This window comes from Falco rusticolus, chromosome 4 (assembly GCF_015220075.1).
Source record: "Falco rusticolus isolate bFalRus1 chromosome 4, bFalRus1.pri, whole genome shotgun sequence".
Classification (NCBI taxonomy): domain Eukaryota; kingdom Metazoa; phylum Chordata; class Aves; order Falconiformes; family Falconidae; genus Falco; species Falco rusticolus.
This window is the reverse complement of record NC_051190.1, coordinates 69,775,740-69,803,049: the sequence shown is the minus strand read 5'-3', so window position 1 is coordinate 69,803,049 and position 27,310 is coordinate 69,775,740. Positions and strand designations below refer to the sequence as shown.

The following is a 27,310-nucleotide window of genomic DNA, read 5'->3' as shown; positions in this document are numbered from 1 at the left end:
ATGATTTTTTTGTGTTCTCAAGCTTTCTGTCTACAAGATGAATACCAAAAGTTCACTATTTTCTTCTTGAAAGTTTGCAGAATGGCTGCATACCTAATAAAGAAATCAAATTGAGAGGTTTTTACTGTATATAAAGTTAAACAGTGACCTGCTAATTTCAGCTGAAAAATAATGTTTTCCTGCTGCCTGAGGAAATGTATTTAAATGAACCTTATTGTCTTCATTTTATAGTTTGTTGTTTGTTTGTTTTTTCAGTAATACCATCAGTCTGATGCATGTTAAGTAAATAGAAGTGCAAACAATACTTGTGCCAGGTAAGCTAGTTCTGTATTTTTAGAGGAGGTCAGAGGCTTATCAATCATACAGGTACTTCTGGAAAGATATCTCTGTTTAAATGCTGCTATGCCCTTACACAATCAAAAGGATAGCAAAGAGATGTTTAACTGATGCATACTTTTGGGTTTTTTTCCATGCTCTTACAAATTAGTCTTTGCTAGAATATTGTGGCACAGTTTTGGAGAGATATTGTAATTAACCCACTACCATGCTTGTTGTCTTCACAACTGGTGAAATTAGGGAACAGTCATACTTGGCATCAGGGCAGCTGTTGCTAGTTAGCTGTATGGTTTATAGCAGACAAAACAATTGCTTCCTGCTTGACTGGCAAGTTATTTTAACACAGTGTAAATTAAAGATTTCAATGGTATTCCTAACTGCATTAAATCCCCTTGGGTGCCTTACTGACATGACCTCCTTGACCATAATGCTGATCTTGTTGCTTGTTCTGGGGGTGTTAAGGGTTTCTCTCTGGTCCAGTATGCCATGAAGCTATGCCCTGAAATCATCTAGGAGCTTCATTTAGCAATATCCTCCTGTTTCAAGGACTCGGGGCTGATGGTAATAGCCTTGATCTCTCCTTTTACTCATGTGCTAAATCTATACTATGGATCCAGAGATAAAAATGGCTGCCTTTAGTCATCTTTTATTTAGTTATTCCTGTTCAGCCTTGCATGAAAACTGTAATTTTTCAAGAAGTCAAAGTGGACTGCATTTTCTTTTTTTGATCAGCTAATCACTGAAAATGCAGAAAATCGTCTTTTGTCAAAATGGGAAGTGTGCTTGCTTAGAGGACATTAAAAGCAGGTACAGATCTACTCACAGTTTGGATCAGCTTCCACACATATGTTTGCTGTGGCTGCCATGAAGATATGGATGAAGGTAGAAGGGGCTGACCTGCAGGCAGTGTCAATATGGAATTGCAATCTGCTCATTGCCAGGTCTGAGGATCCATGGTCAAAAGATGCATTTGAAAACCATGTGCTTCAATATGTGAAGATACAGACACAGCCTGTGTAGACAGAACAGTGAGGACTCCCTCACCTTAGCATGCGCTGGGGTGCCTTAGGGGGAATGGGACTCCAGCAGTCACAAGGTGGTAAGTGAAGGGCTCTGTAATGGAAGGGAATGAGGTGTATGTCAGGAAACTTTAGAAGCTGAATCCTGACTGAGTCAGAATTGGTGGCAAAATGTTTCTTTTCACCATACTGATATATGGTTAAAAATACTTGAAGCCTTTGTAAAGGATTCTGAAGTTTTTAAATGAAAGCTGATACACATGAAGACAACACTATTGATACTTTCAATGGAAAAAAATCAAATAAACATCTGATAACACTTGTGTTGGTAAAAATACTGTATAAAATATCTTTTAAATTACTACAAAATTACTCCTACAGGAATTGATGCAAATACATTTTTAGTCTTCAGTGATTTTCTAAAGAACACATTCAGTAACATCAAAACCGGTTCTAACTACTTAATCTCTGATTTTCTGAATTATGAGAAAAATTAAATGTTCACTTTTTCCAAGGATTGAAAGAAGTATGTCTGAGCCCTGGGCTTTTCTCTTTCACTTTTACTTCAGCTCACTGCAACTGGACTTAAAACAGACTTGAAGTAAACAAAGCAAGCACCTTCACCATTTATTATATTGGGTCATCTTAGCACAGGCAAGTCTTGTAAAATCACTGGTGTGTTTAAGCCCTGGCAGCTAGGGAGAGGTAAGCAAGGTATTTGTACATTTTTTTAGAAGGGGAGTGCTATGAAACTGTCAGAGCCCTTCTCAGTTTCAAAAACAGCAAGAAAACCAAAGAAAACATTGGGGTTTGAATGATGGAGTATGAATTGCATCCTGCCTGCATTGGTAATAAACATTATCATAAACGTTGTTAATTATCAGACAATTTTACTAAACCCAAGTGATGTGTATTCAGCAGTTCTATTAAGTGGCCACTGTCAGTATTCATAGATAGGTGGATTTCAGGTTTTTGATGTATCTTGATGTATGGGACCAACGAACTCTAAGGAGGGGAAGAAAAGCAACTTGCACTAGCTAATTTAACTGATTACTCAGCTGTTCACTAACCAGGAAAATTTTTGGACTCAGTATACAGGCAACACAGAGTCTTTAGGCTTTGTTTGATAGTGAACAAGAATTTTGGTTTCTCCTAGCCTTAAAAAAATATTTTACAGCAGGAGTAATGCAATTCCTTATTCATCTGTCTGTTTTGGCTCTCACCTTCATCAGTCCATAACCAGAGTTGGGGTACCCTTCATTTGCCATTAGCAGGCAGCCTGAGTGCTCAGTTGCTGTGTGTAATTAGCACTGTTTCAGCCCTTCTGTGAGATCAGGAGCTGGGGAGCATGTTTGCTTGTCCAGTCATCTCCTGATGGCTGCACGCACCCATTTCACCGGCTGAGGGATGCAAGGGCTTGTTTCTGTGTTGTGTCCCATCGGCACCAGTGAGTTATGTTTGCAGCCTGTCCAGCTTGCCACAGTTTCATCTGCGCAATTGATGAGCTGCAAGGTTGAGCTATGATGAGGACACTAATGCTTTATTGGATACAGGTGTGTACGTAATGATAGTAAATAACATTGACCAGGAACATACCAGGATGCTCAAAGTGTCACAATAATATAACACATTCTGGATTAGGATGTATTTACTGTCTGTAACATTAGTTTTTAAAATTCCAGCTTGGTTAATCTAACAGTATGACTGTGTATTTTGAAAGATTTCCTCTTAATATGGTAATGTGAGTATTACCTTTCAAAGGTTCTGTTATTTCTTTCACCCTGTTTACAATGTTTGACTCCAAAGAAAACCTTTTTAACTGTTTCTGCAGTTTACAAAGAAATGTGTCCGCTTATTAGAGCCAGACATGTCATTTGTTAAAGGAATTGCATCCTGTGAGGCATCCTGGAGAACGTTCCTTTAATCTTCTAAAAACTGCTACAGCTAAATAACACTCAGTCTCCCTGAGTTTACTTAATGAATGTTGTAATGCTGATTTAAAAATAAATAGAAATTTGGAAAAAGCATGTTCCTCCCCTGCTATGCTGAAGTACTGGTATTTTCAGTATGGTGCAAGATGCCTTATAAATGTTGTATCTGGACAATTCAGCATAATGCATCTAAAGACCACTCTTCTGGTTTCTTGAAAGTCTCCTTGTAAATCTCTACTCCCTGAGAAGTCATTATGGAGGGCATTTCCCTGCCTCCCCCTAGTCTGCTAATAGCAAAGTAGCAAAGCAAAAGTTGTAACTCATTAAATGAAATTCAACTGTTGTTTAATGCCTGTGAAATGTCATTGTAGATGTAGGACTTTATGATAAGCAACTTGAGGGAAAAAAACCCAACCAAACCTTGAGTTTTGCCCTGGAAGGTGATAGGCAGCTTTAATTATAAGCAAAAATACAATTTCACTTCAATGAGAAAGCCATGTAGGCCACATAAATATATTGACTGTCTTATTATCTTGTGGGCTGTCTGTGGCACTTTCATCTGAAGATAAAATGGTGTTCCTGGGGCCAGCAAGGAGAACAGTATGTTTTCTTTCAGAACTACTCCTTGGCTTGGAGCAGAGCACTAGAGAAATGCATGTTCTGACAATGGCTTCCTAGTCAGCTGGGTTGGTTTCATCCTGTCTCCCCCGAAACCCAAATGAAAATGAGGAGTGGGAGCTATGGGATTTGCTGAAAGAGTACTTGTGGTAGGTCATAGGATGTATATGGAGCAGGCTGCCATAAAGTTGGGATGTGAGGTGTCAGGGTGTCTGGAAGAGGAGCTGATGGGCTGCACTGTTTTCATTTAAGTGGGTGTTCTGAAACTACATGAGTATCTGTGGTACTTCTGTAGGCATTCACAGCACTTCAGTGGTTGTTAGATCCAGATGCAGCATTAAAGCTCCCAAGAATCAAACCAATATTAAACATTTTCTGTGGGCTTGTGTTTAGAAGAAAACAGACAAAAAGATGTTTAAAGGAACAGGGAATAATTTTTGAAAGATCAGTGGAATGGTGGCCCTCCTGCATCCCAGGTGAGCAGTTTGTGATACACCCAAACTTAATTCCTCATCTGTGTGATGGGAGCTGTTTTTCTTCTGACTCTTGCAGGACTCTAAAGGTCTGCCCAAAGCCTGGCATTCATTGTGGAATGGATCGTCTTTAGTAAGGTATAAATGTCTGGGAATTGAATCAGGGTGGGGATAAGTTCAGCTTAAACTAAAGTTATTAAAATATATAAAACAGTGGGCTGGTAAGACGTATTTCACAGGAAAATCCAGTGGCTCTAGCGGTACACCAGTAAGGGCTGCCAACTTAAGGTGTTCAGAAGCTATTCATTAGAGACCCCAAAATTATTAAACTGCTGAAGGTTTATAATATTTTGAAAAACTTACATGTTGGTTTCTTCATTATTTGCTCTCTGATTTGGAGGTTTTGCTATGCCTACTTGAGAATACCATACATGTAATTCATGCATGATATGCAGAAGCTTACTTTAAAATCAATGAAAAAAAGGGTAAATAGTAAAATTAAAAGGAAGCTGATATCTAGCATAATCACACAGCTTACAAGTTTAAGCTTGAAGAAAAATGCCAGATACTTTAAGGCTCAGGAAGAATCACAGGAAATTCTTAGTACTGTAACAGAGCAAAACCAGAAAATGCATGGCTACATTCACTAAAATATTCTACTTGCATTTTGACTATGCATTTAGCAAGAACAAATTTTCCATAAATAAATTCTAATGTTTTGTAGTTTTGTTTGTACTGTTTGTACTGTTCTGTCTGATGTAATTTGTATAATGCAGATTTTTTCAACATATTTAAATATAGAACATACTTGAATGTAGCTGAGTGTATGCTGAAGCCATTGCTCTTGGGACATATGAGCCCAGATAGATGCAAGAATTAGTATTTTTAGTTCGGTTGATCAAAATGGCATGGAAATCTGAGAGGAGTTTTACTTTGGATAGTAAGTAGTAGAAAGTGTGACTGTTTCAGAAAAGGTAAAATAATACCTAGAATCAGGCAGTATAGATTTTCTTTCTTAGCCTTACTTTGAGAAACCTGGAGGGTGAGGCACTACCATACATTTGCAAGTGTAACCTGAGCTGGACAGTTGTTCCGGGTGATGGAGTAATAGGTGGTTTTGCTGGAAAGTTACACAGGATTATTGAAGATAATTGCTAAGTAGATAAGGGGCAATATTTAGGACTCCAAAGAAAATAACTGTAGAAAGAAGCCAAAGAATTATTAAGGTTTTAGGGAAACAAGAGATGGGAGAAGGCTTTGGGATCATACAGCTAATTACATCTGATAAAAGTCTGGACTGTATTGAAGGGATAGTTTGAGATCTGGGTTACTTTATGACAGTACCAATAAACGACAGTAATTGGACTCAGAGACAGCATGATGAAAAAGAGAAGTAAAGAGGATAGAAATTTTTGGCTGGGCTGTGCATCTGTTGTGATGGTATTGTTAATGCATTAAAATGTTAATACTTACTGTATATTAATAGACCCATTTTTTAAAATTATTCAGTGTTGTTCTCTCCTGTTGACAGCATTTTAGGTGCATTAAATTACATAAGAAAAAACCCAAAAATCTAAGCACAGGCATTTAGCTGAGTTCTTGCCTGTCAGATGGATGTCTAATACAAATCAAAGCACCAGTTTGGTTTACATTGTGATTATTACGGATTACTTGCAAATTACAGATGAGAACACCTAAGGTGTTCCAGAGAGCAAAACGCTTGCTGCTTGCAAGGGTACGAGATACCTGAATCTGAAAAGAAACCAGAGAGGAATGGGAGAAGTCCTTAGGAATGCGGTTTTGAGCAGTGAGTGACTTTGTGCAATGCCAGTTACAGTAGATCCAGAGTGACAGTAAAAAGATGATGAGTGGCACAGGTGAGATGATCTCCAGTAAATCTGGTCAGCCTCTAGAGAAGACACATGAAGACATGAGAAGCTTGTGAAATGAACTGTGCAATGAAGAAAGTTTGGGGCAGTTTCTTATTACATGTCAGTAACAAAATAAGGTTATTGTCAGTGAGTGGACAATATGCAGCTTCCTCATTTTATGGGATTGATGTGAATAGTTTTAAACTGATGAAATGGGATACATGAGAAAGTACGAGAGAGACCTGTGTGATGCCTGCACAAGCCTTGAGGGCACAGGGAAATTAAAACTGGATAAATGAGACTAAGAGGTGGATAAAGGAACAACATTATTAGGTAATAGCTAGCAAGAAAAATCAAGTCTCGCTGTTGGTAAAAATTGTGACGTGAAGATATAGTTAGTGAAAGGATCCCACTTTATCTGGCTGGGAGTTTGTGTGAGGTCAGTGTGAACTGTGGAAGCATTGGTGCGTCAGTGAAAAGATCCAGGCAGGTGCATGGAAGCCTGAGGGCTGTCTATGCCAAAGGGATCAGAGGCATTACCCAAAAAATGGCAGTGTGTCCAGGAAGGCTGGTGTTGACAAGTAGATTCATTTGAGTGTCTCTGCACATTAAAGGCATAAAGCTTTGAGAAAGGGAAGATGGGATAAAATAGAACCTCTTAGAATAAAAAATATGTGGAAGAAAAACTAAGATAAAAGCTCTGCTGAAGTAGTGTTACAGTCAAGCCAAAGGTAGACAGGAATAAGGACAGGGAGAGAACAACTTAGAAACCACCACAGGTGCGTAAGGTTTCCAAATATTTGAGAAGTTGCAGACTTAATCTGGAATAAAAAGTGTAGAGACTACTGTGTAAAGCAGGCATGAATACCCTCTTTAGTCAGAGGTTCAAAAAATGCTGGAATTAGTATAAATGCATGACTGATATACATTCCCCGTATTTCACTGGATAAATAATCCTTCTGAAATAGTATTAAGCACATGCAGGGAGTCTGTAAGAAATGGAAAGAGGATTGACCAATACAGAGAGCTGTATCTTAAAAATCAGAAAACAGGGGAATGAATTGTAAATTTTTAAGAATCCATCTATTAAAAAAATTAAAATTATAAAAAATAAGAATGGAAGTGCAGTTGGTGTAAAAAGATGAAAGTGTTGAGATTAGCAGTGATATAGATGGATAGGTTTTAGATGTGATAGGTGGCGTTCCTCATATTTTAATGATGCTATCAAACCTGGGACAAATGCAGAGGGCAGCTAATAGGAATGATTACGCAGAAATGGAAATTCTCACCTCCAGGGGGAAGCAAAACTTAAATTATGTAATTGTTTAAATCAGAAGACTATAATCCACATCCAGGAACTTGCATAACATAACTGTAATTCCAACAGCAAGTACTTTTAATAACTATATCACATCAGGAATTGGTATTACCTGGGGGAATAAATTAAAAACAGTACTTAAATTGGAAAAAATGACTCAGTTAAAGAGCATTAGTTTAAAGAAGGAATAAGCAGATGACACAAAACATGATAAATGAGTTAAAATACAATGTAGGATCTCCACAAGAAAATCATGCCGTACTATGCTGGTATCTTTAATTGAAAAGATAGCTTTGCTAATTCTCTAAGCAAAAGAAGTAATCCTATATCAAATCCATATGGACTTCAACAAAATACTGTGTCATCTGCTGTGTAGAGATTTGTTAACATAGGAATTCAGAATGAGTTATAGGAGAGGAAAGAGGATGAAACAATTAACTAGAGCAAAACTGGAGCTGGAGGGCAAGTTGGAGGTCACCAAAAGAGTTCCCAAGGACTGACTATGGGATCAGTCTAACATAATGTTTCCATGATTGGTTGTACCACAAAAGCAACAATATTTAAAAAAATATATCTTGATGACACATGTTATCAGAAGTATTATGCTGAAGACTGGAGTTTCATGTAGAAGAAATGGGATGAGCACAGGAACTAGAAAAATAGTGCAAGTGGGCTGCTGTCAAAAGTGGAGAGTTGTGCAGCTGGGGGCTCCTACTAGGGTTGTGGGGAGTGAGGGGACAGACACTGGAGTGGTAATCACAAAATAATTGAGACATCAGAGTGATACATTTTTGGAAAATTGAGAGATTTGATTGTAGCATAGATCACCTAACACCTGGCAGTGTTAGGAAGTATGTTTTCAATGCAAGGAAGCCTTATTGCTGTTTTGTATAAGGTATGTGTAAAGTATAATGCAGAAAAATCTATGCCAATGTGATCATAAGTACTTAAGAAAAGTGAATTCAAACCAGATTAGGTGCCAAGGCAGGTTTCTGAAATGCCTTGGGAAATGGAGAGACTATTTTATGAGGGGAGATTAAAATCCTTGCTTTGTCTGACTCTGTAAAAAAGAAAATTTAGAGGAAATATAATTGCTTTCTCACACATAGGAGGATTTGTACATAAAAGATAATATTAGCACAAAAAGAAATAATTACAAACTGATCTTCAGAATCTGTGGAGTGGAAATTTAGGCAGCTTCCAAATATGAAGCATGGTGGGACAAGGCACCTGACTAATTTCAGATGAAGCTGTGTTGATTCATGACAAAATTTTATATGATGTACTGTCTACAGTGAATGGCTTTGGTAATAAAAAGGATTTATCTTCCCAGAAAGAGAGACACTGGGAAGATGGGGAGGTGTCATGGTTTAACCCCAGCTGGCAACTAAGCTACCACGCAGCCACTTGCTCGCTCCCCTCACCCAGAGGGATGGAGAGGAGAATCAGAAGGAAACTTAAAACTCAGGGAGGGGTTGAGATAAGAACAATTTAATAGGTAAAGCAAAAGCTGTGCATGCACGCCAAGCAAAACAAGGAATTCATTCACTGCTTCCCATGGGCAGGCAGGTGTTCAGCCATCCCCGGGAAAGCCAGGCTCCATCACATGTAACGGTTACTCGGGAAGACAAATGCCATAATGCCAGATGTTCCCCCCCCCCCCCCCTTCCTCCTTCTTCCCCCAGTTTATATAGCAACATGACATCATATGGTATGGAATATCCCTCTGGATACTTCAGCTCACCTGCCCTGTTTCCCCTCCCAGTTTCCCGTGCCCCTCCAGCCCTCTCACTGGCAGGGCCCAAGGAACTGAAAAGTCCTTGATTTAGTATAAACATCACCCAGCAACAACCAAAAACATCAGTGTGCTATCAGGGTTGTTCTCACATCAGAGCCAAAATGCACCACTGTACTTGCTACTAAGCAGAAAACTAACTCTATCCCAGCTGAAACCAGGACAGTAGGAAAGAGTGCTTAAAATAGTACTGGTGCGGTGATGTTCTTGTAAAATAAGAAATTCACGTGGTTTTGATTCAGAAGGGAGGAAAAACCTCATGTATTTCTGATGTCTCCAAAAAATACACATCCAAATTGCTTTTTAAACAGCAGTTTGCTTGTCTGGGGAGGCTTATCCTAATGTGGCCCCTTTCTACTATGTGGATAGTTTTGTTAAAATAAAACCTATTTGTATTTCTAAATATTTTTAAAACGTTTTTTCTACTTTATTTGGTAAAAGTGATTGTTACGCTGTACCACTGAAAAAAGCAAAACTACACTGCAGCTGGCATTGCACTAAATTTTTCACATAAAACCTTGATATGTGCCAAGTGTGACTGTGTTTTACTGTATGTTTATAACAGTAATTATTTTTGATGTTAGCTTTCTGCAGTAAAACACAATTTCTTGCAACTTATGGGAAGCATAAACTTTATGGCTCTCATATTTAGTATAGAGAAGAAAATCCCACAGCAAATGAGTAGTTAGTGTCTTGTATTAATATTTCTGTGATTAGTATGAGTAGTTGAGCTGATTATTTTTATAGCCTGATTAAAAAAATAGAATGGAATAAATAGGCTTAGTGCAGTGCTGTGTAATGTAATCCTCATGGCAGCAAAAAAGAAGGAAAGGTTTCTGCTAGAAATGGTGTTTGGTCTAGCTCAGTAATGCAGTCTTTCCTTCAATGCACAGAAAAAAATATTGGCAGCCTTAGGCTATGTTTCGTATAATGTCACTTCAGTTATTCAGGGGTTTTGGGCTTCCTTTTTCAGCTTGAAGGAATTAAGTCACATTGAGATGGGAAAGATCCATATCTGAAATAGCGTAAATTGTTGAGTTTGTGAAATGTGTAAGTCATAACTATGGGAACAAACCCAAATCTTTAACTTTGATGACGTGCTGTGTGCTTTCTCCCTCTGCCAAAATATTTGTCCTCAGAGGTGATACATGGTGGAAGCCTTCTAAAGCCTTCTAAAGGTAAAGATAATGACACAGTGATGTGTTCCTGGGACTAGAGTATCGGGTTCAGTGTTTTGCTTGTTTGTTTTTTTCTCGATTTTTTTTTTCAAGTAAATGATGATAATTTATACAGACTTATCAAGTTTAGTGAATAAATGAATCCCAGGAAAATGTTAGGCTGTTGCTCATAGCCTTGTTTAGAAGAGTGAGCATTTTCAGAAGAGCAGGATGATTCCTGCCTGGAGGGTGGCATTTGTGACTGCTTCCATGGGGTGGGGAGCCAGCTGTGAGCTCCTTGCCTTGCTATGCTGCTTTTATCCTGGTATTTTCTCTGCAGGCGGGTAGTCCTGCATCACACACAGTTGCCTTTTGAATTTTGGCTATGTCAATGCAATTGCATTGCTGTCAGCTCAGTTATAGTGGTGTAGCTGAGAAGGGAATCTGGTGTAGAGCTCTGGCGAGGGGAGGATGCTCTGACACCTGCTGGCTTGGCCCTGCTGCCCAGCAGCAGCAGCAGCATCCCTGCTGAGCTGGGCACCGCTAGGCAGGGAAGTGACCCGTGTGCAAGGCAAGTGCTCAACCCCTGGAGAGGTGCAGAACTTGATGGAGCATTGTCCTTGATTCACACTATTCTCAGACTTTCTGCAAGGCTGCCTGCAGGTGTGAACATGGGGAGGCTTTTCTCTGGCAGGCAATGATGAGTCACCAGTGGAAACCACTGCAGGTGAGAGTCTGCCTATTTCAGGAGTTACAAACAATAAACCAGTTAAGAAATCTAGGTGGAACAGGAATGGGCCCACTATGAAGCTAAGCTCTGCAAGTTTGTGATCTCTCAGTGAATCTTTTCCCTCAATATTTTTTTTTTTTAATATTCAGCCATCTCTGCATTTCGTAACTAAACATGTTGGTGGTTTTGTGTTATTTCCTGCTTAGACATAACTAGGGCATGCGGAGGATCTTGGAGAAGATCTAAGATAGATATCATCTGAGATTTCTATCCTCAGTTTGCAGACCATACTGCGGAACAAAATCTGAATATTCATTTTGAACTTTTGGGGGTTGTTTATCCAAACTATTTGAAATTCGCCAATCATTATCAAAGCTTAAATCTTCTCTTTGCTTCAATTACTGAAAAAGATTGCAAATTCTACTTGGGAGAGTAGTCAGTATGGGGAAATGTACTAAATAGCTCCAACTTTGAAAGTGGAACAGTTCAAGTTACATGTTCTATTTTTTGTTTTAAAAGACCCCTAAAGGGATGGAGAAAGGACATCTAAGGATTTACATTTTCTTTTTGGAATTTATAAATAGAGGCGATCCTGCCTTGGCAAACTGTAATAGCCAGCTTTGCTATTTGCTTGTTTATTTGAGCAATAATAAAGTTACATAACTTTTCTTTAGCTACTACACTTGTTGATGTAAGCCGTCAGTTCCTGTCTTTTATGGCTGGATTTACAGCTTTCCCATTTTTGTCTACTTCCTATATATGAATTACGTAGGCTTCCCATATTAGAATTACATGGTCTTTGCCCCTGAACAACTGAGCCTCAAGAGCAGAATGTCGTATCAGTGGAGCACCCAATTCAGCATCACCCTGTGAAAATAGGTTTGTATAATAAAATTTGTGGTTGCACATGTCACAAGCTGTCAAAGTTTGTCTTTTATTAAAGATTTAAAAGTCTTATTTCTATTCACTGTTGCCATAGGGTTTTTTTCATCTTACTCTCTTATCCTGCCTCCATCCTCCCTCAGCTTTCTCACCTATTATTCTTCCCACTGTAAAAGGTTTTTATTTCCCCTTGCTGCAGTGCTGCATCTGGCTTCAGTTTTTGTTGTTCTTCCTGTTCTCTGCACATGGTTGTATTTCTATCATTAGTGTTTACCCTACGTTTTTTTGTGGTATGGACCACTCTCTGTGTTTGGATGCATTGAGAATGCGTGAACACAGTCCTGAGGGTGAAAAGTTAAAGCTTCTTTGATGGCCAAGTCTGTAACTATAAAAATAATGCAGTCAAGTTAAGTGCCGTGGAGGCCAGAAGACCACATCATTCTTAAAATAAGGGGTGGGGAGGCTTGCCCGGTTTCCCCCTGCCATTGTATACTATAAAGTTGTTTGCTCTTGAGAGCAATCTAAATGGCTGGATGGATTTTGTCTGTGGCCCAGGTTTGGGCAATAAAGGAGCAGAGGAGCACTTGTGTGACAAAGGAAGCTGGTGGTAGGGAAAGAAACCTTTGAAAAAATCAGAGTGGAGGGCGTTTGCCTGATTCCTCAAAGAAAAATTACTGATTCTTGTACACAGTAGGATGCTGATACAGGACAGTAGAATGAGCCCCTTCAGGACAGAAGCATGGAGCCCTCTTTGGAAGGGTTTCCATTGCACTGCACCATGAATTGGAAGGCAGGCAAGGAGCAGTTTTTCCCCCTAGTTTGTATAACTGCATTTGAAGGACAGGCCTTTGCATGTAATTTCAACTCTGTTCAAAATATAAGGGAAAGGCATTTAATACTGAGTCAAAATGAGTGGTAGAAATTTCCTATATTTTCAAATGGCCAGGCTAATATTGCAGACTAGAGAATGGGGAAAAAAAACCCATAAAAGTATGACAATGCCTGCAGAAGGCGCTTTTTTTTTTTTTAAAGAGGAATTGTTTTGTTTGCTTTCTGAGATTTCAGCTGCATCAATATGACAGACCATGTTACTTAGGGATTAGAATTATTTCTGCGCTGGGCTGTGTGCAGCTCTGCTTTTGCATGGAAGAGAAATGCACCTATATGCCAGAGCAGGCAGCGCCCTTTCTGTTTGCAAAATGAAACGTTGTTTCCAGAAGCAGAAACATATTTGTGGTGGGAGGGGAAAAAACCATTAATCCTTTCAAGAATTAATTTTCCAGACCATGCTTTTGCAAGGTACCGGGTGTGTAAACTGAAGCTGCTTATCTTAGATAAGGGTAGAGGGGAAGGACAGATGTTTGTGGACAGGAAAGAAGAGAAACAAACAGCTAAGCACAGACTCTAGGTGCAACACAAGTATATTTATGTTTTTCTATAAACTGAAATGTGATTAGAAAGATGACGAAGTTGTGAATGTGAAAAATGTTAGAAGGTAGAAAATGCCCCTTTGGCCTTAGGGATGAGCATCGAATATAGGACTGGGCGATGGTATGGCAAGGCAGCGAGCGCACCCCTCCGTTGCTGGGCTCATGCTCTGGATGCCTGCAAACGGACATCCCAAACAAGTCGATTCCTCACCCCTTGAATCTGTGCCTCAGTGGGGAGGCTGCAGCAGGAAATCCTTTAGCACACACAACTTCAGAGCCTGTTTCATTTTCCTTCAGATGTCGTCACACTGCTGTAACATAACTTGAGCTTGGTGATGATAAGTGTCAGTGGGAGTCCAAGGAACCTGTTCAAAGGCTCAGGGTGATTCTGCTGGGTTAATTTTTTTATCCATTAGAAAGAAATGTATTTTTAATTAAAACCTTTTTATTTTATTTTTTTAAGCTAGAATGGGGTATGATGAGAAATGAAGTTCAAAAGATTTCACTATCCCCTAAGGAAAAAGACCCACAAAATAACTCTCAGATGTTTTATTATTTGTTTACTTGTTTACTAACTGGAAACTCTGGATTATTTTCACAAGACAATTACAAGTAAGTACTTCTTCTGTGGACTTCTGCTACTGTAAATAAGATGTGAAATACTTTCCCTGTACAGGAAATAATTATTTTACTGATTCATTAGTTTACTTGTGTTTTGTTTACTGAACTTGTTTTCACTTTTCTTATGATGAAAATGAGTAAGTTCCTTCAATCTGTCTATATACGTGTATTCTTATTTTTTTATTAGTGACTTTTTTTTTTTTGTATGGGCTGTAAGCAGCTATCTGAACCAAAATATTTTATCCTGAAGTTCTGTTCCAATCATTCATGAGTAATTTCTTTCCACTTTTTTTTCTAAGTAGGTGATTAGAGGAATAGGCACGTACTGGTAGTTTTTTAATTATTTTGGCTTACAGTAAAATAAAATTCCATTTAAAAGGAAAATGTGTTTAATGTGTCATTGAATAAGACTGTAGCTATCTCAAGATAATGGTCTAAATTTTACTTGCAGCTGTATCCATCAAACACAAAGTAGAAAAGCAACGTGAAAAATTAGAGTAATAAAAGAGCAGGTACTTCGCTTTAGTGAGAGACTGTGTGTGACCTGCCTTGGTGAATATTAAGAGAAAATTGCCTTCCTGCAACTACTTAACATTAGTGTGGTGTGTTAGCACCATCAAACCAATCCAAAACAATAGACATTTGGGCAAGGAATTTTTTTTTTTATTAATTATTAATTTATTTTAGTATGACTGTGAACTCATATGTGTATTTTTTAAAGTAAGCTGTCTTTGGTGTTGATAGAAAAAAATCACTTGCCTTTTTACAGCTTTTGATTTTCTTGATGTTCCAGCTCCTGGAATCCTAAAAGTGGATTTAAACCTCTGAACTCAGGAAAAGAGAAAAGAATCTTGACATTAGAGTTACAAAAAACCACCCCCCCACCCCCCCCACCCCACCCCCCCAAAAAAAACCCCAAACAAACAACAACAACCCAGAAACAAACAAAAAAGCCCACCAACCAAAAACCTCTGGAAACGTTACTTCCCTGTAATTTAAATGCTCAAAATCCAAAAATCAATGAAGAGTCCAAAATTTATTTTGGATTTCACTAAGGATGAGAACAGGGATGTGCTAAACTCAAGAACTTCTTAGCTCTTTAGGTTCAAAATACCACAGAGTATTTTTAAAAGCTTCTACTCTGTCTCCTTCTCACACCTCCCAAGGAGGATGTGGAATTGTAATAAAATCTCTGTGATAACTGGCAGAAGATATAGCTCTGAGTAGCTTTAATCCTGTTCTTTGAATTCATACAAAGCAGCTAGCTATTTGTCTTTTCATTTTTCATGTTGTCTTTTTACCTTCACTAAACACACCACTGAGCAGCTTCACATCAGATCTATGTGTGAGGAAAACCACAGCCTTTCTAAGAGGCAGTGTCAATTGTGGCTGGGAGGGTCTGGGGGAGGAGAAGGAGCCATCCTGTCAACTTGTCTTACCTTGCTTATCTTCCCTTTGAAATGTCATCAGCTTTGCTTCTCACCATTCCTCTGACGGCTGGGGAGGAAGGAGATGCCATCCTCTTCACAAGTTGTCATGATGCCTGGTGCCTGTCACATGTAACATGGCAAAGACAGGCAGAGCCTGCAGTATGGTGGGGCCTGGGGGCTGTGGTGATGGACGTGGTTTCAGCCTGGCCCCGAGGAGTCCCCCAAGCCCAGCTGAGCCTGCTCTTTCAGCGAAGTGCCGCAGTGCCACCACTCCTGGCAGTGGGGCTTCAAAAACTGGGGTTCTTTTTCCCCAAGTGGGTATTTTCTTCATAAAATATGAGCAAATTATTAAGTGCTCCCAAATTCAGCCACAATTACTTGTTAGGTATAAAGAAAGGAGACTGAGTTAAGATTTCTGTAGGAGGGAGCTTTTAAGAGAAAAGTTTGGCTTCTTCCTGTGCTTGGCCCATAGCCAACCACTTTTGGTGATGCTCAGGTTAGGAAGCACAAGGCCACTTCTCCCCTCCTTCCCCCTGCCTCCTGGTGCTGTGCTGGGGTGAGATGGGGCAGGAGCTATTCCAGCTCCTTACCAGGACCCAGATCCCCAGGGCAGAGCAGGGGGTGCAGAGGTGCTGGGGATGTGCCTATCACCTTGGCTCGTGGCCCCATTAGGTGGGTTGACATCACTGAGGGTAAAGGATGTAGGGATATGCTGGGGAGAAAAAAGGGCTGCAAAAGAGTGATGTTCCCACTGTACTGGAGGAGGAATAAGCTCCACTGATTTTTTTTTTGCCAGACCCTGTGTAGGGAAGAGTTGTGGTTCCTGCCGGGGCATGGGAGCTGCTGTAGCCATGTGTGCAAATGGGATCCCACTGCAGACATGTTGCTGTCGGAGCTGGTTACATGGGGACGGTTACTGTCCAGCCAGTGACTTCGTGTTGGTAAGGTCCAACTGAGAGCTAGTCAGCCGAGGATTTATTTCTGTTGTTTTTATTATTAGTTTAGTTTTTCACTGGATGTGTTCCTTCAGCCAGCTGTCTGAGCAACCGCAGAGGTGGGTGGGAGTGGGGAGGTGCCAGACAGGGGCAAATGCTGGGCTCAGTGATGCCACGGGCCTCACTGGGACATGAAGGGAGGCAGGGATGGTGGAACAAAGAAGGTCTGCTGTTCCTCAACAAGGACTTTGCTCCAGCATGTCCCAAATCCCTCCCCAAAGGTCCTTCTGAGTGGCTGTAAGACCCTCTTATAATTTGAAAATGCCGCCTTCTCTGTGATGCATCGCTCGTGCTACAGGTTTCATAATGTCATCATCCTTGTCACAGATGGAATATTTTACAAAGTATCTGTCTATAATATAAGAAATACTCTAAACATCACCATTGTGCTGCATTTGAAATGTAGAAATGAAAATATAATTTGAAAGGTAAAGCTGTTGCCTCTGCTGGGTTTATAGCATACTGTCAATGGGAGTTGTTAACCCTAAAAGCTCCTTGGAGCAGGTCATTCACTGTAGGGAAAAATGATGGAATAGGATTAAGGATTAATAAAATGTTACAAATTGGATTTTTTACAGCTATAGCAGACCATTATTTTTCAGTTTCTGTAATAAATGATTTAAAATAGAATGGTAACTCAAACTGTTGCAAAATAAATCTGCATGTTAAATCCGACTTTTGTTGTGGTTGAGGCAGTCAGTCTGCACGATCAGAGCACAGATGCTGAGTCCTATTCTTTCCTTAATTGAGAATTGCTGTTACAGATACTTGACAGTGGTTCATAGTGGCAATAATCCCTTTTGAAAATGGTTGTTATTCTAGTTCATAAGTAGCTTGCCAGGGCATTAACCCCAGCTTCACCTCTGATGGTTAGGAAAAGAATCTGGTAGTAGCTGGTGGTGATGTTTAGTGATTTCCTACTAGATGATTGCCAAAGTAACAATGCAAGAAAACATAACTTTTAAAATATTTTACATTACCTTTGGTTAGAAGGAAGATGTGGGCTGTGAAAAATACTGTAACTCTCATTGTTCAAAATGAAAATCCGTTGCTTACTGAGAGTGCTGACTTAAAAATTCTTGCACGTCTTTTGTTGATCTTGCATGCTGATGCACACGACCTGCTAATGCGATGCTTGGCTTTCCATACAGAGCCATTCATCCATGTTATATGTGAATGAAGCTTCCTGGTTTGTACATGTGCTGTGTCACATTCCTCTGGTTTTCTAACAAAGCTTTTAATTGGTATGCTGTGACTAATGAGCATGAAGTCCCAGAGGAAATGGAGCAGAATTTTCCATTATCCACCAAGATGAGTTTCAAGCACATAGATTATCAGGGCTTGAACTCCAGGATAAACCAGGGTCAAAGGCTCCAAGTATAATGGAACATTGTATCTGAATATTTTGCTTCAATAACATTAAATTAGTAGTTTCTCAGCAAAACTGCATTGTCTGTCTGATGGCATTGTGCAAACTGTAACTGGCAGTTTGCTTGGACATCAGATCGAATCCCTGACCCTTCATCGTTAAAGTTCCCATAACACTTGAGTGCTGATGTCCTGCCTTCATTCCGGTTTGGGTAATGATGTGTTGCATACTTCTGTGGGATAAATCTCTTTTTGGTTTCAAGCAGAGAACTTGCTCCTCAATCTTCGTCTGAAAAACTGTTGTACAGTGTTGCTGACACAGGATTGCTGCCATATGGTGTACCAGAAGTGGTTGCATTTTTGTGGGGAGTAAGAGCTCTGCCTCAGACTTGAGCATGTTCAGGACCACTTTGCTTTTGAGATTAGATGAGATTGGATGTAGTGAGACCAGCATACCTATAGGCTACATCTGCCAAGTAGAGCAAAGAAATTATCTTCTGTGCCTTACATTCAGCACACCTACTAAGTGTCCCCAACAGGCACAATATCAAAGAAAATTTAAATTAACTTAAAAAAATAAAAAGATATATTGCCACTGGAATTGGTGAGGAAAATTACAACTAGCTTTCCAATAAAGTATATGGAATATTTTTTTTACCAATTCACTGTTTTAGTATTTAACCCAATTTACTTTTAATTGTTCCCTCCTTTCTGAAAGAGTCTCAGTGTGAATTATGTTTTGCAGTGAAACCACCAACCCAGAAAAAGAAAAAAAAGGTTAATTTTTGTTTTCTTTTGTTTTTAAAAGGTTAGTTTCAGCAGGATCAGTTCCCTAAGCTGTCATGGTTCAGTGTGTGGCTGTGCAGAATTTTGTGGGGCCAGAGACTGGAAGTGGGTGGCTGAGAAAAGAAGGGATGTCTTCTTGCAGTGACATTACCACCTCATGCCAGGTTAAAGTTCATGAAACTATGGCTTATGTCTTGGGAGTCCAGAATTACAAAAAATATCAAAAAACTAGTTTCTTGTCCATGTTGAAGATCCTCTATTGCAGAAAAACACCGTGGTGCTGGGTGGGGACAAGCTGTGTGGGGTAGGTTGGTCTTTCTCGTGCAGGTGGCTCCTCACTTCCCTAGCAGCTGTGGCTGTGCGAAAGCAGCCTTTGGTTTACTGCCCTTACACGGCCGGTTTGCTTGATTTCCTCCTCTGGAAGGGTGGTTGCCTTTTGGTGGGCTCTTGTTGACCCTTTCCATTACCATCCTGTGAGAAAGTTACCAGGGGTGCTGTCAGTCTGCATCGTCACCTCTCGTGCTTGGTGTGCATGTGCCCAGTTTCTCTGGGCAGTGGATGTGTACGTGACACAGTGTGAAACGCAGTCAGGCAGTACGCAAGGAGTGCTGTGCATCTTTTTGGAAACAATAAGGGATTTGATGCTTCAGCAGTATGTCAGCCAGTTATTTCACCATACAGAATCGTTTCCTTTTCTTTGTATATTAAAGAAAAAGAAAGGAAATCCTATATAAGCACTGTATTAATAGAATATTAATGTTGTATTATTAGATTCAAAGGTTAGCAAATGCAAACCAAGAGCAATGAATACATTGTGTATTCAGATCGGGATACATTCCCTTTGTCTCCTGTTAGGATGGGGTTTACACTTCCTCTGTAATCGGGAGTTCTGTGTGCACTATTAACTGTGGATAGCTGTAAATAATTGCCTGTCCTGTTCTTACGGTCACATGTAGCCAGGGGACAACCCAACTGTGCGCAAAAGCGTGGTAACTATTATTGCTTTAAAGTCTAATGAGAAGGGAAAAGGGAGAGGAGTTTAAAGGTGTTGGATATACATTTGCAATGCAGGTAAGGGAGAAAAGATGATGTGCTCTGGTGTGGCATGGAGTCCATCCATTTACTCATCCAGGTCACTGTACTTAAGGTACTAAAACCAAGGGAGTTGCTGTGAAGGTCGGTCCTGTCTTTTCATTTGATAGATTCTGTGAAACTCAGAGCGTGGATGTCCGTTGTACTCAGTGACCCTAGAAGTATTGCAAAATAAGCCATAGCTTTCACCTGTAGAACACCTGACTTGCGGCAATGCAGAGCGCCTCGGCAACCCTGGGGCCAGTCATGCCGCTGCAGCCCTTCTGGGCTGGCATGGAGGGATGGTGCCAGGGGCTGCTGGAGCTCCCCAGCCCATGTACCTGGCCTTAGGGCTGCCCTGAAGTTCTGGCATCTTGCTTTTGTTTAGGGGTCCACAGCTGGAGGGAGGACTCCTGTGTCCAGTCCCATCCGCTTGTTGTCCCAGACAGCAGCAGTGTGGAATCATACTCACAGATTTGCTAGTTTCCAACTCAAAAACCAGCTCAGTTTTCATACTTGCTGTGCATATTGGAAAGATGTTGGATTCATCCCTCCTTATCCAGAATCGTAGCATTCCTGCTGTGTGAAGAGCATTTGCCTTTACCACTTGAAGCATTTCCTGTACTGCAAGGGTGGAAATGGTTATGGCCCGCCTGTTTCTCTGTGTAGGGCTTCTGGTTTTTTGACCCCATGTGCTGTCATGACAATCTGGAGAAGTCGCTTGTGTGTTTTTGTTTTCATGAGGGTGAGAGGGAAGCAATTAAAAGCATGGTTTGGGACCCATCCCTTAATGACCCACATGAAAAGCATTACCCAGGAAAAGCTCCAACCTTGTGCCTTTAGAAAAAGAAACATGTTTGCCCACCAACTTCAACAGGTACCCAAACGCACAAAAGCCTTGAAGAATTGTCAGGCAACAGCAAGAATCTCAAAAACTGCTCTTCACAGATCCCACAGCTGTATTTCCCATAAAATTAAAAACAAGTCTTACACTTTTTTGCAAATGGGATTTTGGCAGCTGTATAGAAATTACCTTTTTCCAGTCAGTAGTTCAGCTGTTCATAGAGGTGTGTATTGTGTAATACCAGTTCTTAAAATAAATGCTAATATATGCTAGACGTCTAATATTTTCACATTGGTATTGTTGGATTTTTTTTTTTTCATTAAAAGCTTTAGAACTTTCTTCTGGATTTTAAACACATTTTAAGGAACTATAAAGCCATAACCTTTAATATTCTTACCTGCTTTGCAAAATGAGGGCAATGGCATTTGTTTTTATAGTGTTTTGAGAGATATTCTTATCCTGGTAAAATACAGCACACTAGTTAATCTGGAGCTTCACTAAGCAAATGTAGAAGTTAAACTTTTTAAAAGACAGAAACACTCGAATTTTTAACATCTCTCTGAAATAAGATGCCATCTACTGCTTTATAGTGCTTAGTTTGTTGGAAAGACCAGAAGTACAACCGTTATTGACTTAGTCCTGTGCTGACTGTAAATTCACACAAAGAAGAGCAATTTAACATGTGCCTGACCTTTTAGAGTGTGAAATGAAGAAATGCACTGTTAAGGTTACCGGAGTGTGGCAGGATGTTTAATCAGCTTCTTTGCTTTAAAGAACAGTAGGAAGGAGATGATGTATTAAAGATGATAGCTTCTTGTAGATTTTAACTTGTAATGCCAGGATCTGAGTACAATAGCAGATTAAATCTCTGTAGGGGAACTTCCTACTGGACTTTCTATTTTTAGATGTTTGCTGCTGCTTCTTCCTTCACTTCTCACTAGTTGTCTTTTGCTGCCTTGAAGTCTTGAGTTGCTTTCTCTGAGATCTGCTTCCAAACTCTGATAATGTATTTCTGTGTAGAGCAATCTTTTTTTCTCAGTTTTGTAGTAAAAGGCAAAAGAAGACTGCATAAGTGGAGCCATGCATTTTCTGATTGCATTTTAGTGCACACATAAGGTAAATTCATGCCTTTGAGCACTAAATATTTGCAACACTCTTAGCATGTGTGTAACAGCACTGCAGACTTCCATGTAACAATAATAAATCAACTCAAATTTAGTTTTGCAGCTGGGTAGGTAGGATAGTGCAGTGTCCTGTGCATTTAGCTTGTCCCTTATGTTTGGAAACCTCCCTGTAGCTGTGAGTGCCTCCTCTGAGGCATGCACACATCCATAACTCAGACGGCTTCACCTGGCTGTCTTTTCTTTCTGACCAATGCTGACTGGTTCCAGAATAGCTCTGTATTTTAGGAGCTGCATTCTTTTTCTATACTATGTCTGTGCCCGTTCTTGAGAGATTAATTTTCAATAGGAGTTCTGATTCTAATCCATCTCAGACCTGGCACAGCTGGGGTTATGATATTAATTTTAATTACAACCAGACATTCTTCCTCTTCTCCACTCTTCAGCCTCAGGATGTTGTGGTTCTGTGCATCAACATTCACACCCACCCTTTCTATTATTTTTTCAGGGGTCCCATCTCTTCCATTTCACTGTCTTTCAAAGGTCCATTTTTGTGTCCTTTCTGCCTTTCTATCCTAATTCAGGTAATGTGTATGCATTTTCCAGAATTTTCAGTAGCCACTTACTTATCTGTAATTTTTAGATCATACATTTACTAGGGAGCTCTGATTTTATGCCAGTTAATGTTCCTTATTTTTAATAGGGTATATTAACACAGTAAAACAATTATGATATTACAGAAATATCCTCCTAATACTCTTGTACTTTTAGAAGGATGCTTTTCTTTTTCACTGTAATGAATTTTCATTTTACTGGCTTTATATGAATCACATTCCCAGTCTTCTGTCTCTGCAATGTTTTGTTCTACTTCAGCTGTCACCAGTCAAAAGTGGCATTTGGCTTTTGCTTGCTCTTGAACAGATTGGTGGAGCTCTCTTTATTCTATTCTAGTGGGCTCTCAAATTGCAAGTTATTTACTTCCTTACTTTGTCAAAAGTCCTCCAAGTACTGTTTAGCTCCTGTATCGTTTAATAGTGGCTGTATTTTGTCCTTGTCTGTTGTGGGCACGCAGCCAGATCAGAGCAAGAATTTAAGTCAAATGACTCTAAAAAGCTTGTAATCCTAGAAACCTCCTTTTGAGGACACAGGAGTGAATGTTGTCACTGACATTCAGGAGTGTTTGTTATGCTGAGTCTCTAGCTCTAATCAATGCCCATGTCTCTAGCATCAGATCTACTCTCTGCCTCTTGCAACGCCGAACAGTCCAGCACAGGTGGTGAGATAGTGATAGGTGACAGCATCCACCCATGGTGCTTTTTAAGTGCCTTAAATCCAAGAGAACAACCTTAGCACCTGCGTCTTGTCCTGTGGTTTAAATCTGCTCTTGGGCTCGAGAAGCTCCAGGTACTGTGCTGTCACCGCAGAACTAGCATAAGCACACATGGTTTTGTCACTGGGCTCTCCTTTGTGTTAATTTGTCCATGGCTTCCCCTTGCTGGGGTGGTGCCCTGGCTGCTGGGTTGCAGGCTAGCAGAGAAGGGATAACTCCCGCTGTTCCTGCTGTCATTGGACCACCACAGCCAGGAGCACGGGGTCAGAGGTCCAAGAAGTGAGGAAGAGTGGTGAGATCACTGCATGTTGGATATGGGAAAGCCTTTTCCCTGCTGTAACTTCTAAGTATCTGTTGGGTCCCTCTTGGATCTGGCTCAGGTTGTCTGGAAGATGGAATTAAATCTGCATAAAAATTTTGCTCTCTGTGTCATAAGGATTGTCAAAACCAGAAACGGAAGCATTAGTTTATTAGTTTTAAGAATGGTGGAACCCAGGTAAAAGCATTAGGGCATGATTGGAACAAGTCTCCCCAATGATAGTGGCATATTACCCCCCCAGAGTACCCTTATGAAATGCATTCCGGTGGGTTATTTAAGGGACTGTTCTTGAGAAGTGCAAGGTTACATCTTCAAGATATCTCTGTAGCAGCTGTGGCAAAACACACGTGCACAGCTGTAGCAGGTTGTCAGCGGTTACACCCATACTTTCTAGAAGGGAATTAAGGCAAAACAGGGACACACAAAGTTTTTTGGAAGCTGGGATGAAACTTCTGAGTCTCCATTTGTGCTGCAGCTCATAAGCCTTGCAACAGCTGCTTCTGTCCACCTACGCCCTGGTGTGTCCAGGGTGACTGACTGAGGAGGCTTCAGTCAGTAATAGTCTTCATTAAAAAGAAGTCTTAGCAGCAGCAAACAAACCTTCTGTAACTTCATAATCAGAGATGACATGATGAGTAAAGTGAGGATACAGAAAAGAGCATTACAGAAATTTCATTCACTGCTAAATAGCAATTTCATGTAAACTGTGGATGCAGCTCAGTCCTGCCGCTACCCTCCTTCCATCTCTCTTCCAAGCAGAGGCATATCTGTAGGTGTGGGAAGGGTAACTGCGCTCTCTTTACTCCCCAAGGGTGCTTTCTGGGCATTGTAAAATGAGATACCAATTTTGCAGGGACCTAAGTAACGTGCGACAGGCCCTATGGAGCTTGGGACCCTGCTTTGGGAACCAATGTCTTGCATTTTAAATGTGAAATCAAGATAGCATCTGTTAGCATTTAGTCTGTATTTGGATGAACCTGGATTTTGGTATGGAAACCTAATTATTCTTAGATGACACTCCTCTTTCTCATATGAAATAAAAATCAGCATCAGCTGAATGGATCTATAACAAATTTTATTGATGTTTTGGGAGGTACAAGCATTGTCAGTGTTAATTTAAGTATTGTCACATGCTTTCCCAGGACAGGATTTCAGTATATTGGTGCGTTTTCATACCTTCTGCCTATATGGTAGGAGCACTTACTGCTGATCAGATGGCAGGTAGCCATGAGCCATCAAATGCCTCTCTCTGCATTTCTCCCAGAAGGATGGTCAGTTTTATTTCCCTACTTCCTAATGGAGGATTTCTTTGCCAGAATACTTCTGGAAGTATCTTGCCTGTATTTCTTCATTTCAATTTCAGCTCTTTTCCTTTGTCACATTGACCCCAATGCTGTTCTTTCTGGATTTTCTGCACGCTTTGTTTTTCCATGTTTCCGTTTTCAGTTTGTGGTAGTTTTTTTGCACTGATGGACCATCTGCCCATAATTTGCATTTCTCTATTGTGAAAAGCCATTTTGTTACATTGAAGCTTTGAGTCAGGGATGAATTCCAGTTTAATCTGTTATTCTCAAAAATGACTTTTGGTCATCTAACTTTGATGCCTGAATGAGCAACCTGGGCTCCTGATAGAGCAAATAAACCTCTGTAGAGAAGTCCAGAGCATTGTGGTCTTCCTGATCATGGATCAGATTGTCCTGAGTTGATTAGGGGCAGGGGAAGGTATGTCCTCAGGCAGGACTTGCTTTGTCTTTTGCTTTTCATGGAAGGTGATGTTTCTGCTGTGCTGTTACGATTCTTCTGTCTCATATGTAATTATTCAAAGACTAGAATCTAGCCACTAGATCATGGTTTCTCTGTTTCTCAAGTCTACAGCTAGGTCAGTAGAAGGTAAGAGACTGATAAATCTGGGAGTGGCATGATGTATTGAGGATACCTGTGATTACCCATCCAGTACTACCGAAAATCTTGCAGAGAACTTTTTTTTTGTCAACATAGTCTCCATAAAAGAGTCCTGGAAAGGTTGTGTCAAGGCTGAAGTGCTGATAGCATAGCAGAGCTTTCAAGCTTCATCATCAGATCCCAGGGCAAAGGCACAGGTTACACAGGGATGACTCTAGCCTTCCACCCTTCTTAAGATTGTAAGTGATGTTGAGGCTGCTTTAGCTGGGGCTGCAGCACCAGCCTCTCTTTGCCAAAATCTCTTAACGATACAGAAGGATCCTTAAGAGGGAATCTCACAAGCTGTTGTGCAAAGCCCCTTTCCTCAGCCTTTAAGAAAGGAGAGGATCTGGTCCAGGCTGAGGAAATGGAGACAGAGAACACTGCGTCTTTAAAAAGAACCAAAACTCAAACAAACCCCAAAACCAAAGGACCCTTCTGTTTTCTCAGTTGCTGAACTCACCAATCTGACAAGTGGGCTAATGCCCACCTTGCATCATTGCTCTAGACAATAGTGATCTCAGGGTGTAGCATATGGTTTAGCTATTGATTTGGCTTCCATTTAATGGAGATCTTCAAAACAAGATTGTTCCATGCTGTGCAGTCTACATTTATACAGCCACTCAGCAAATATTTTGCCTTTTCCTTACCTGCTAATGACAGCTGCTTCGAATATAGTTGTCAGGAGGCTGTTACCACCTGAACCTTTTTGTTCTTTGTTTTCTGACTGTTGGCCCTATCATGTGGGGTCAGTTCCTAGATTTTGCCAGGCTGTGTGGGGCTGATGTAGAAATTTTCATTTCACGTTCATGACAAAGGCAATCCGTCCACTGTTGCCCTCCATGAAGTGTCACTGGTTTATTTACAAGATTGGCTTATAAAAATACACATACAGAGTGAGTGAAAACTTGTTTCCTTACAAGTGATCTTAACACAGAGCTTTCCGGACTTGAAAGGCCAGGCAAGTAAGCATTATGCTATGATTTAGGTTTCTGCAGTAGGAAGTTTTTTAAAACGGCACATGTAGATCTTCTTTCTTAAATGGCTGTGTTGACCTTTAATATAGTGGTAGCCAAAATTTTGGGGAGAGGGGGTTGGTTGTTTGGGTTTTTTAGTTGTTCCTGCCTGTAGATTGAGAGTTGCTTCCTTTTGCTGTTGAAGGCTGAGGCTGGAAAGGAAGACTTACTGCAATCTATTTCAAGAATAGTCTGAGGAGGAGGAAATTCCCTTCTTGTTGCGAATAGTCGGTGCAGAACGCTCTGCTGGAGGAGAATAGTTCAGTAAGTTAAAAAAAAAATTATATGAAGTTTTTATTTCATGTATATTGTTACTATCTAGAAATTTCATTATCTGTATTGGAAACATAGTATGTTTTATTCTCTTTGTTAAGGGATGGGGAGCTGTGGGTGTTGTGTGTAGCTTTGAACTCGGTAAATGTGGTGACATAGCAAGGGTGAAATGTTCGGTTAGAAAAGAAAACAGTAGCAGATCAGCTACTGCTTGTAAGCCTAAACTGATGAGGTACCTCTGAGAGACATTAGCAGTGCATTTTATTATCCAGGAGCTTGGATTAAGAGAGAGAGGTAATTTTGCCCATCCATGCATCTGTAACTTTTTTATCTTTTCACGTTTCAGGTTGCTTTAGGGTACTTTCACCAACAATTTAGAATCAAGAGCCTTGTTTAAATATCAATAGCACGGTAATCCAAACCTCCCTCAAGGCACAGCTAGGTATCCTGGGTGAGGGTATTAGAGAGAGTGTTTGTCTAGATGCATTTCTGTTTCACTTTAATCGAAAGTAGAGAGGTGTTCAAGGAATGCCTAATTCTGTGCTTCATCCAAAGTGTGCGCCGTCGTGCTGAAAGCAGCCGGCACCGCAGGCTGTGGGCTGCGGACCTGGGTACGGAGCCGAGGTGCAAGCCCT

At 40.3% G+C, this 27,310-nt stretch overlaps 1 protein-coding gene across 2 annotated transcripts in view; it reads left to right on the top strand.

Moving 5' to 3' along the window:
• Positions 1–27,310, top strand: part of KIAA1217 (KIAA1217 ortholog) — a 366,051-nt gene that overhangs the window by 137,169 nt on the left and 201,572 nt on the right. Inside the window, exon 1 of one of the 2 annotated variants that reach the window (XM_037384155.1) lies at positions 26,558–26,666. The exons of the other annotated variant lie outside the window; for it this stretch is intronic. The gene's annotated coding sequence lies outside the window, so the exon portion shown is untranslated. Of the gene's footprint in view, positions 1–26,557; positions 26,667–27,310 lie in introns of those variants that run through there. 2 annotated transcript variants of the gene reach the window in all.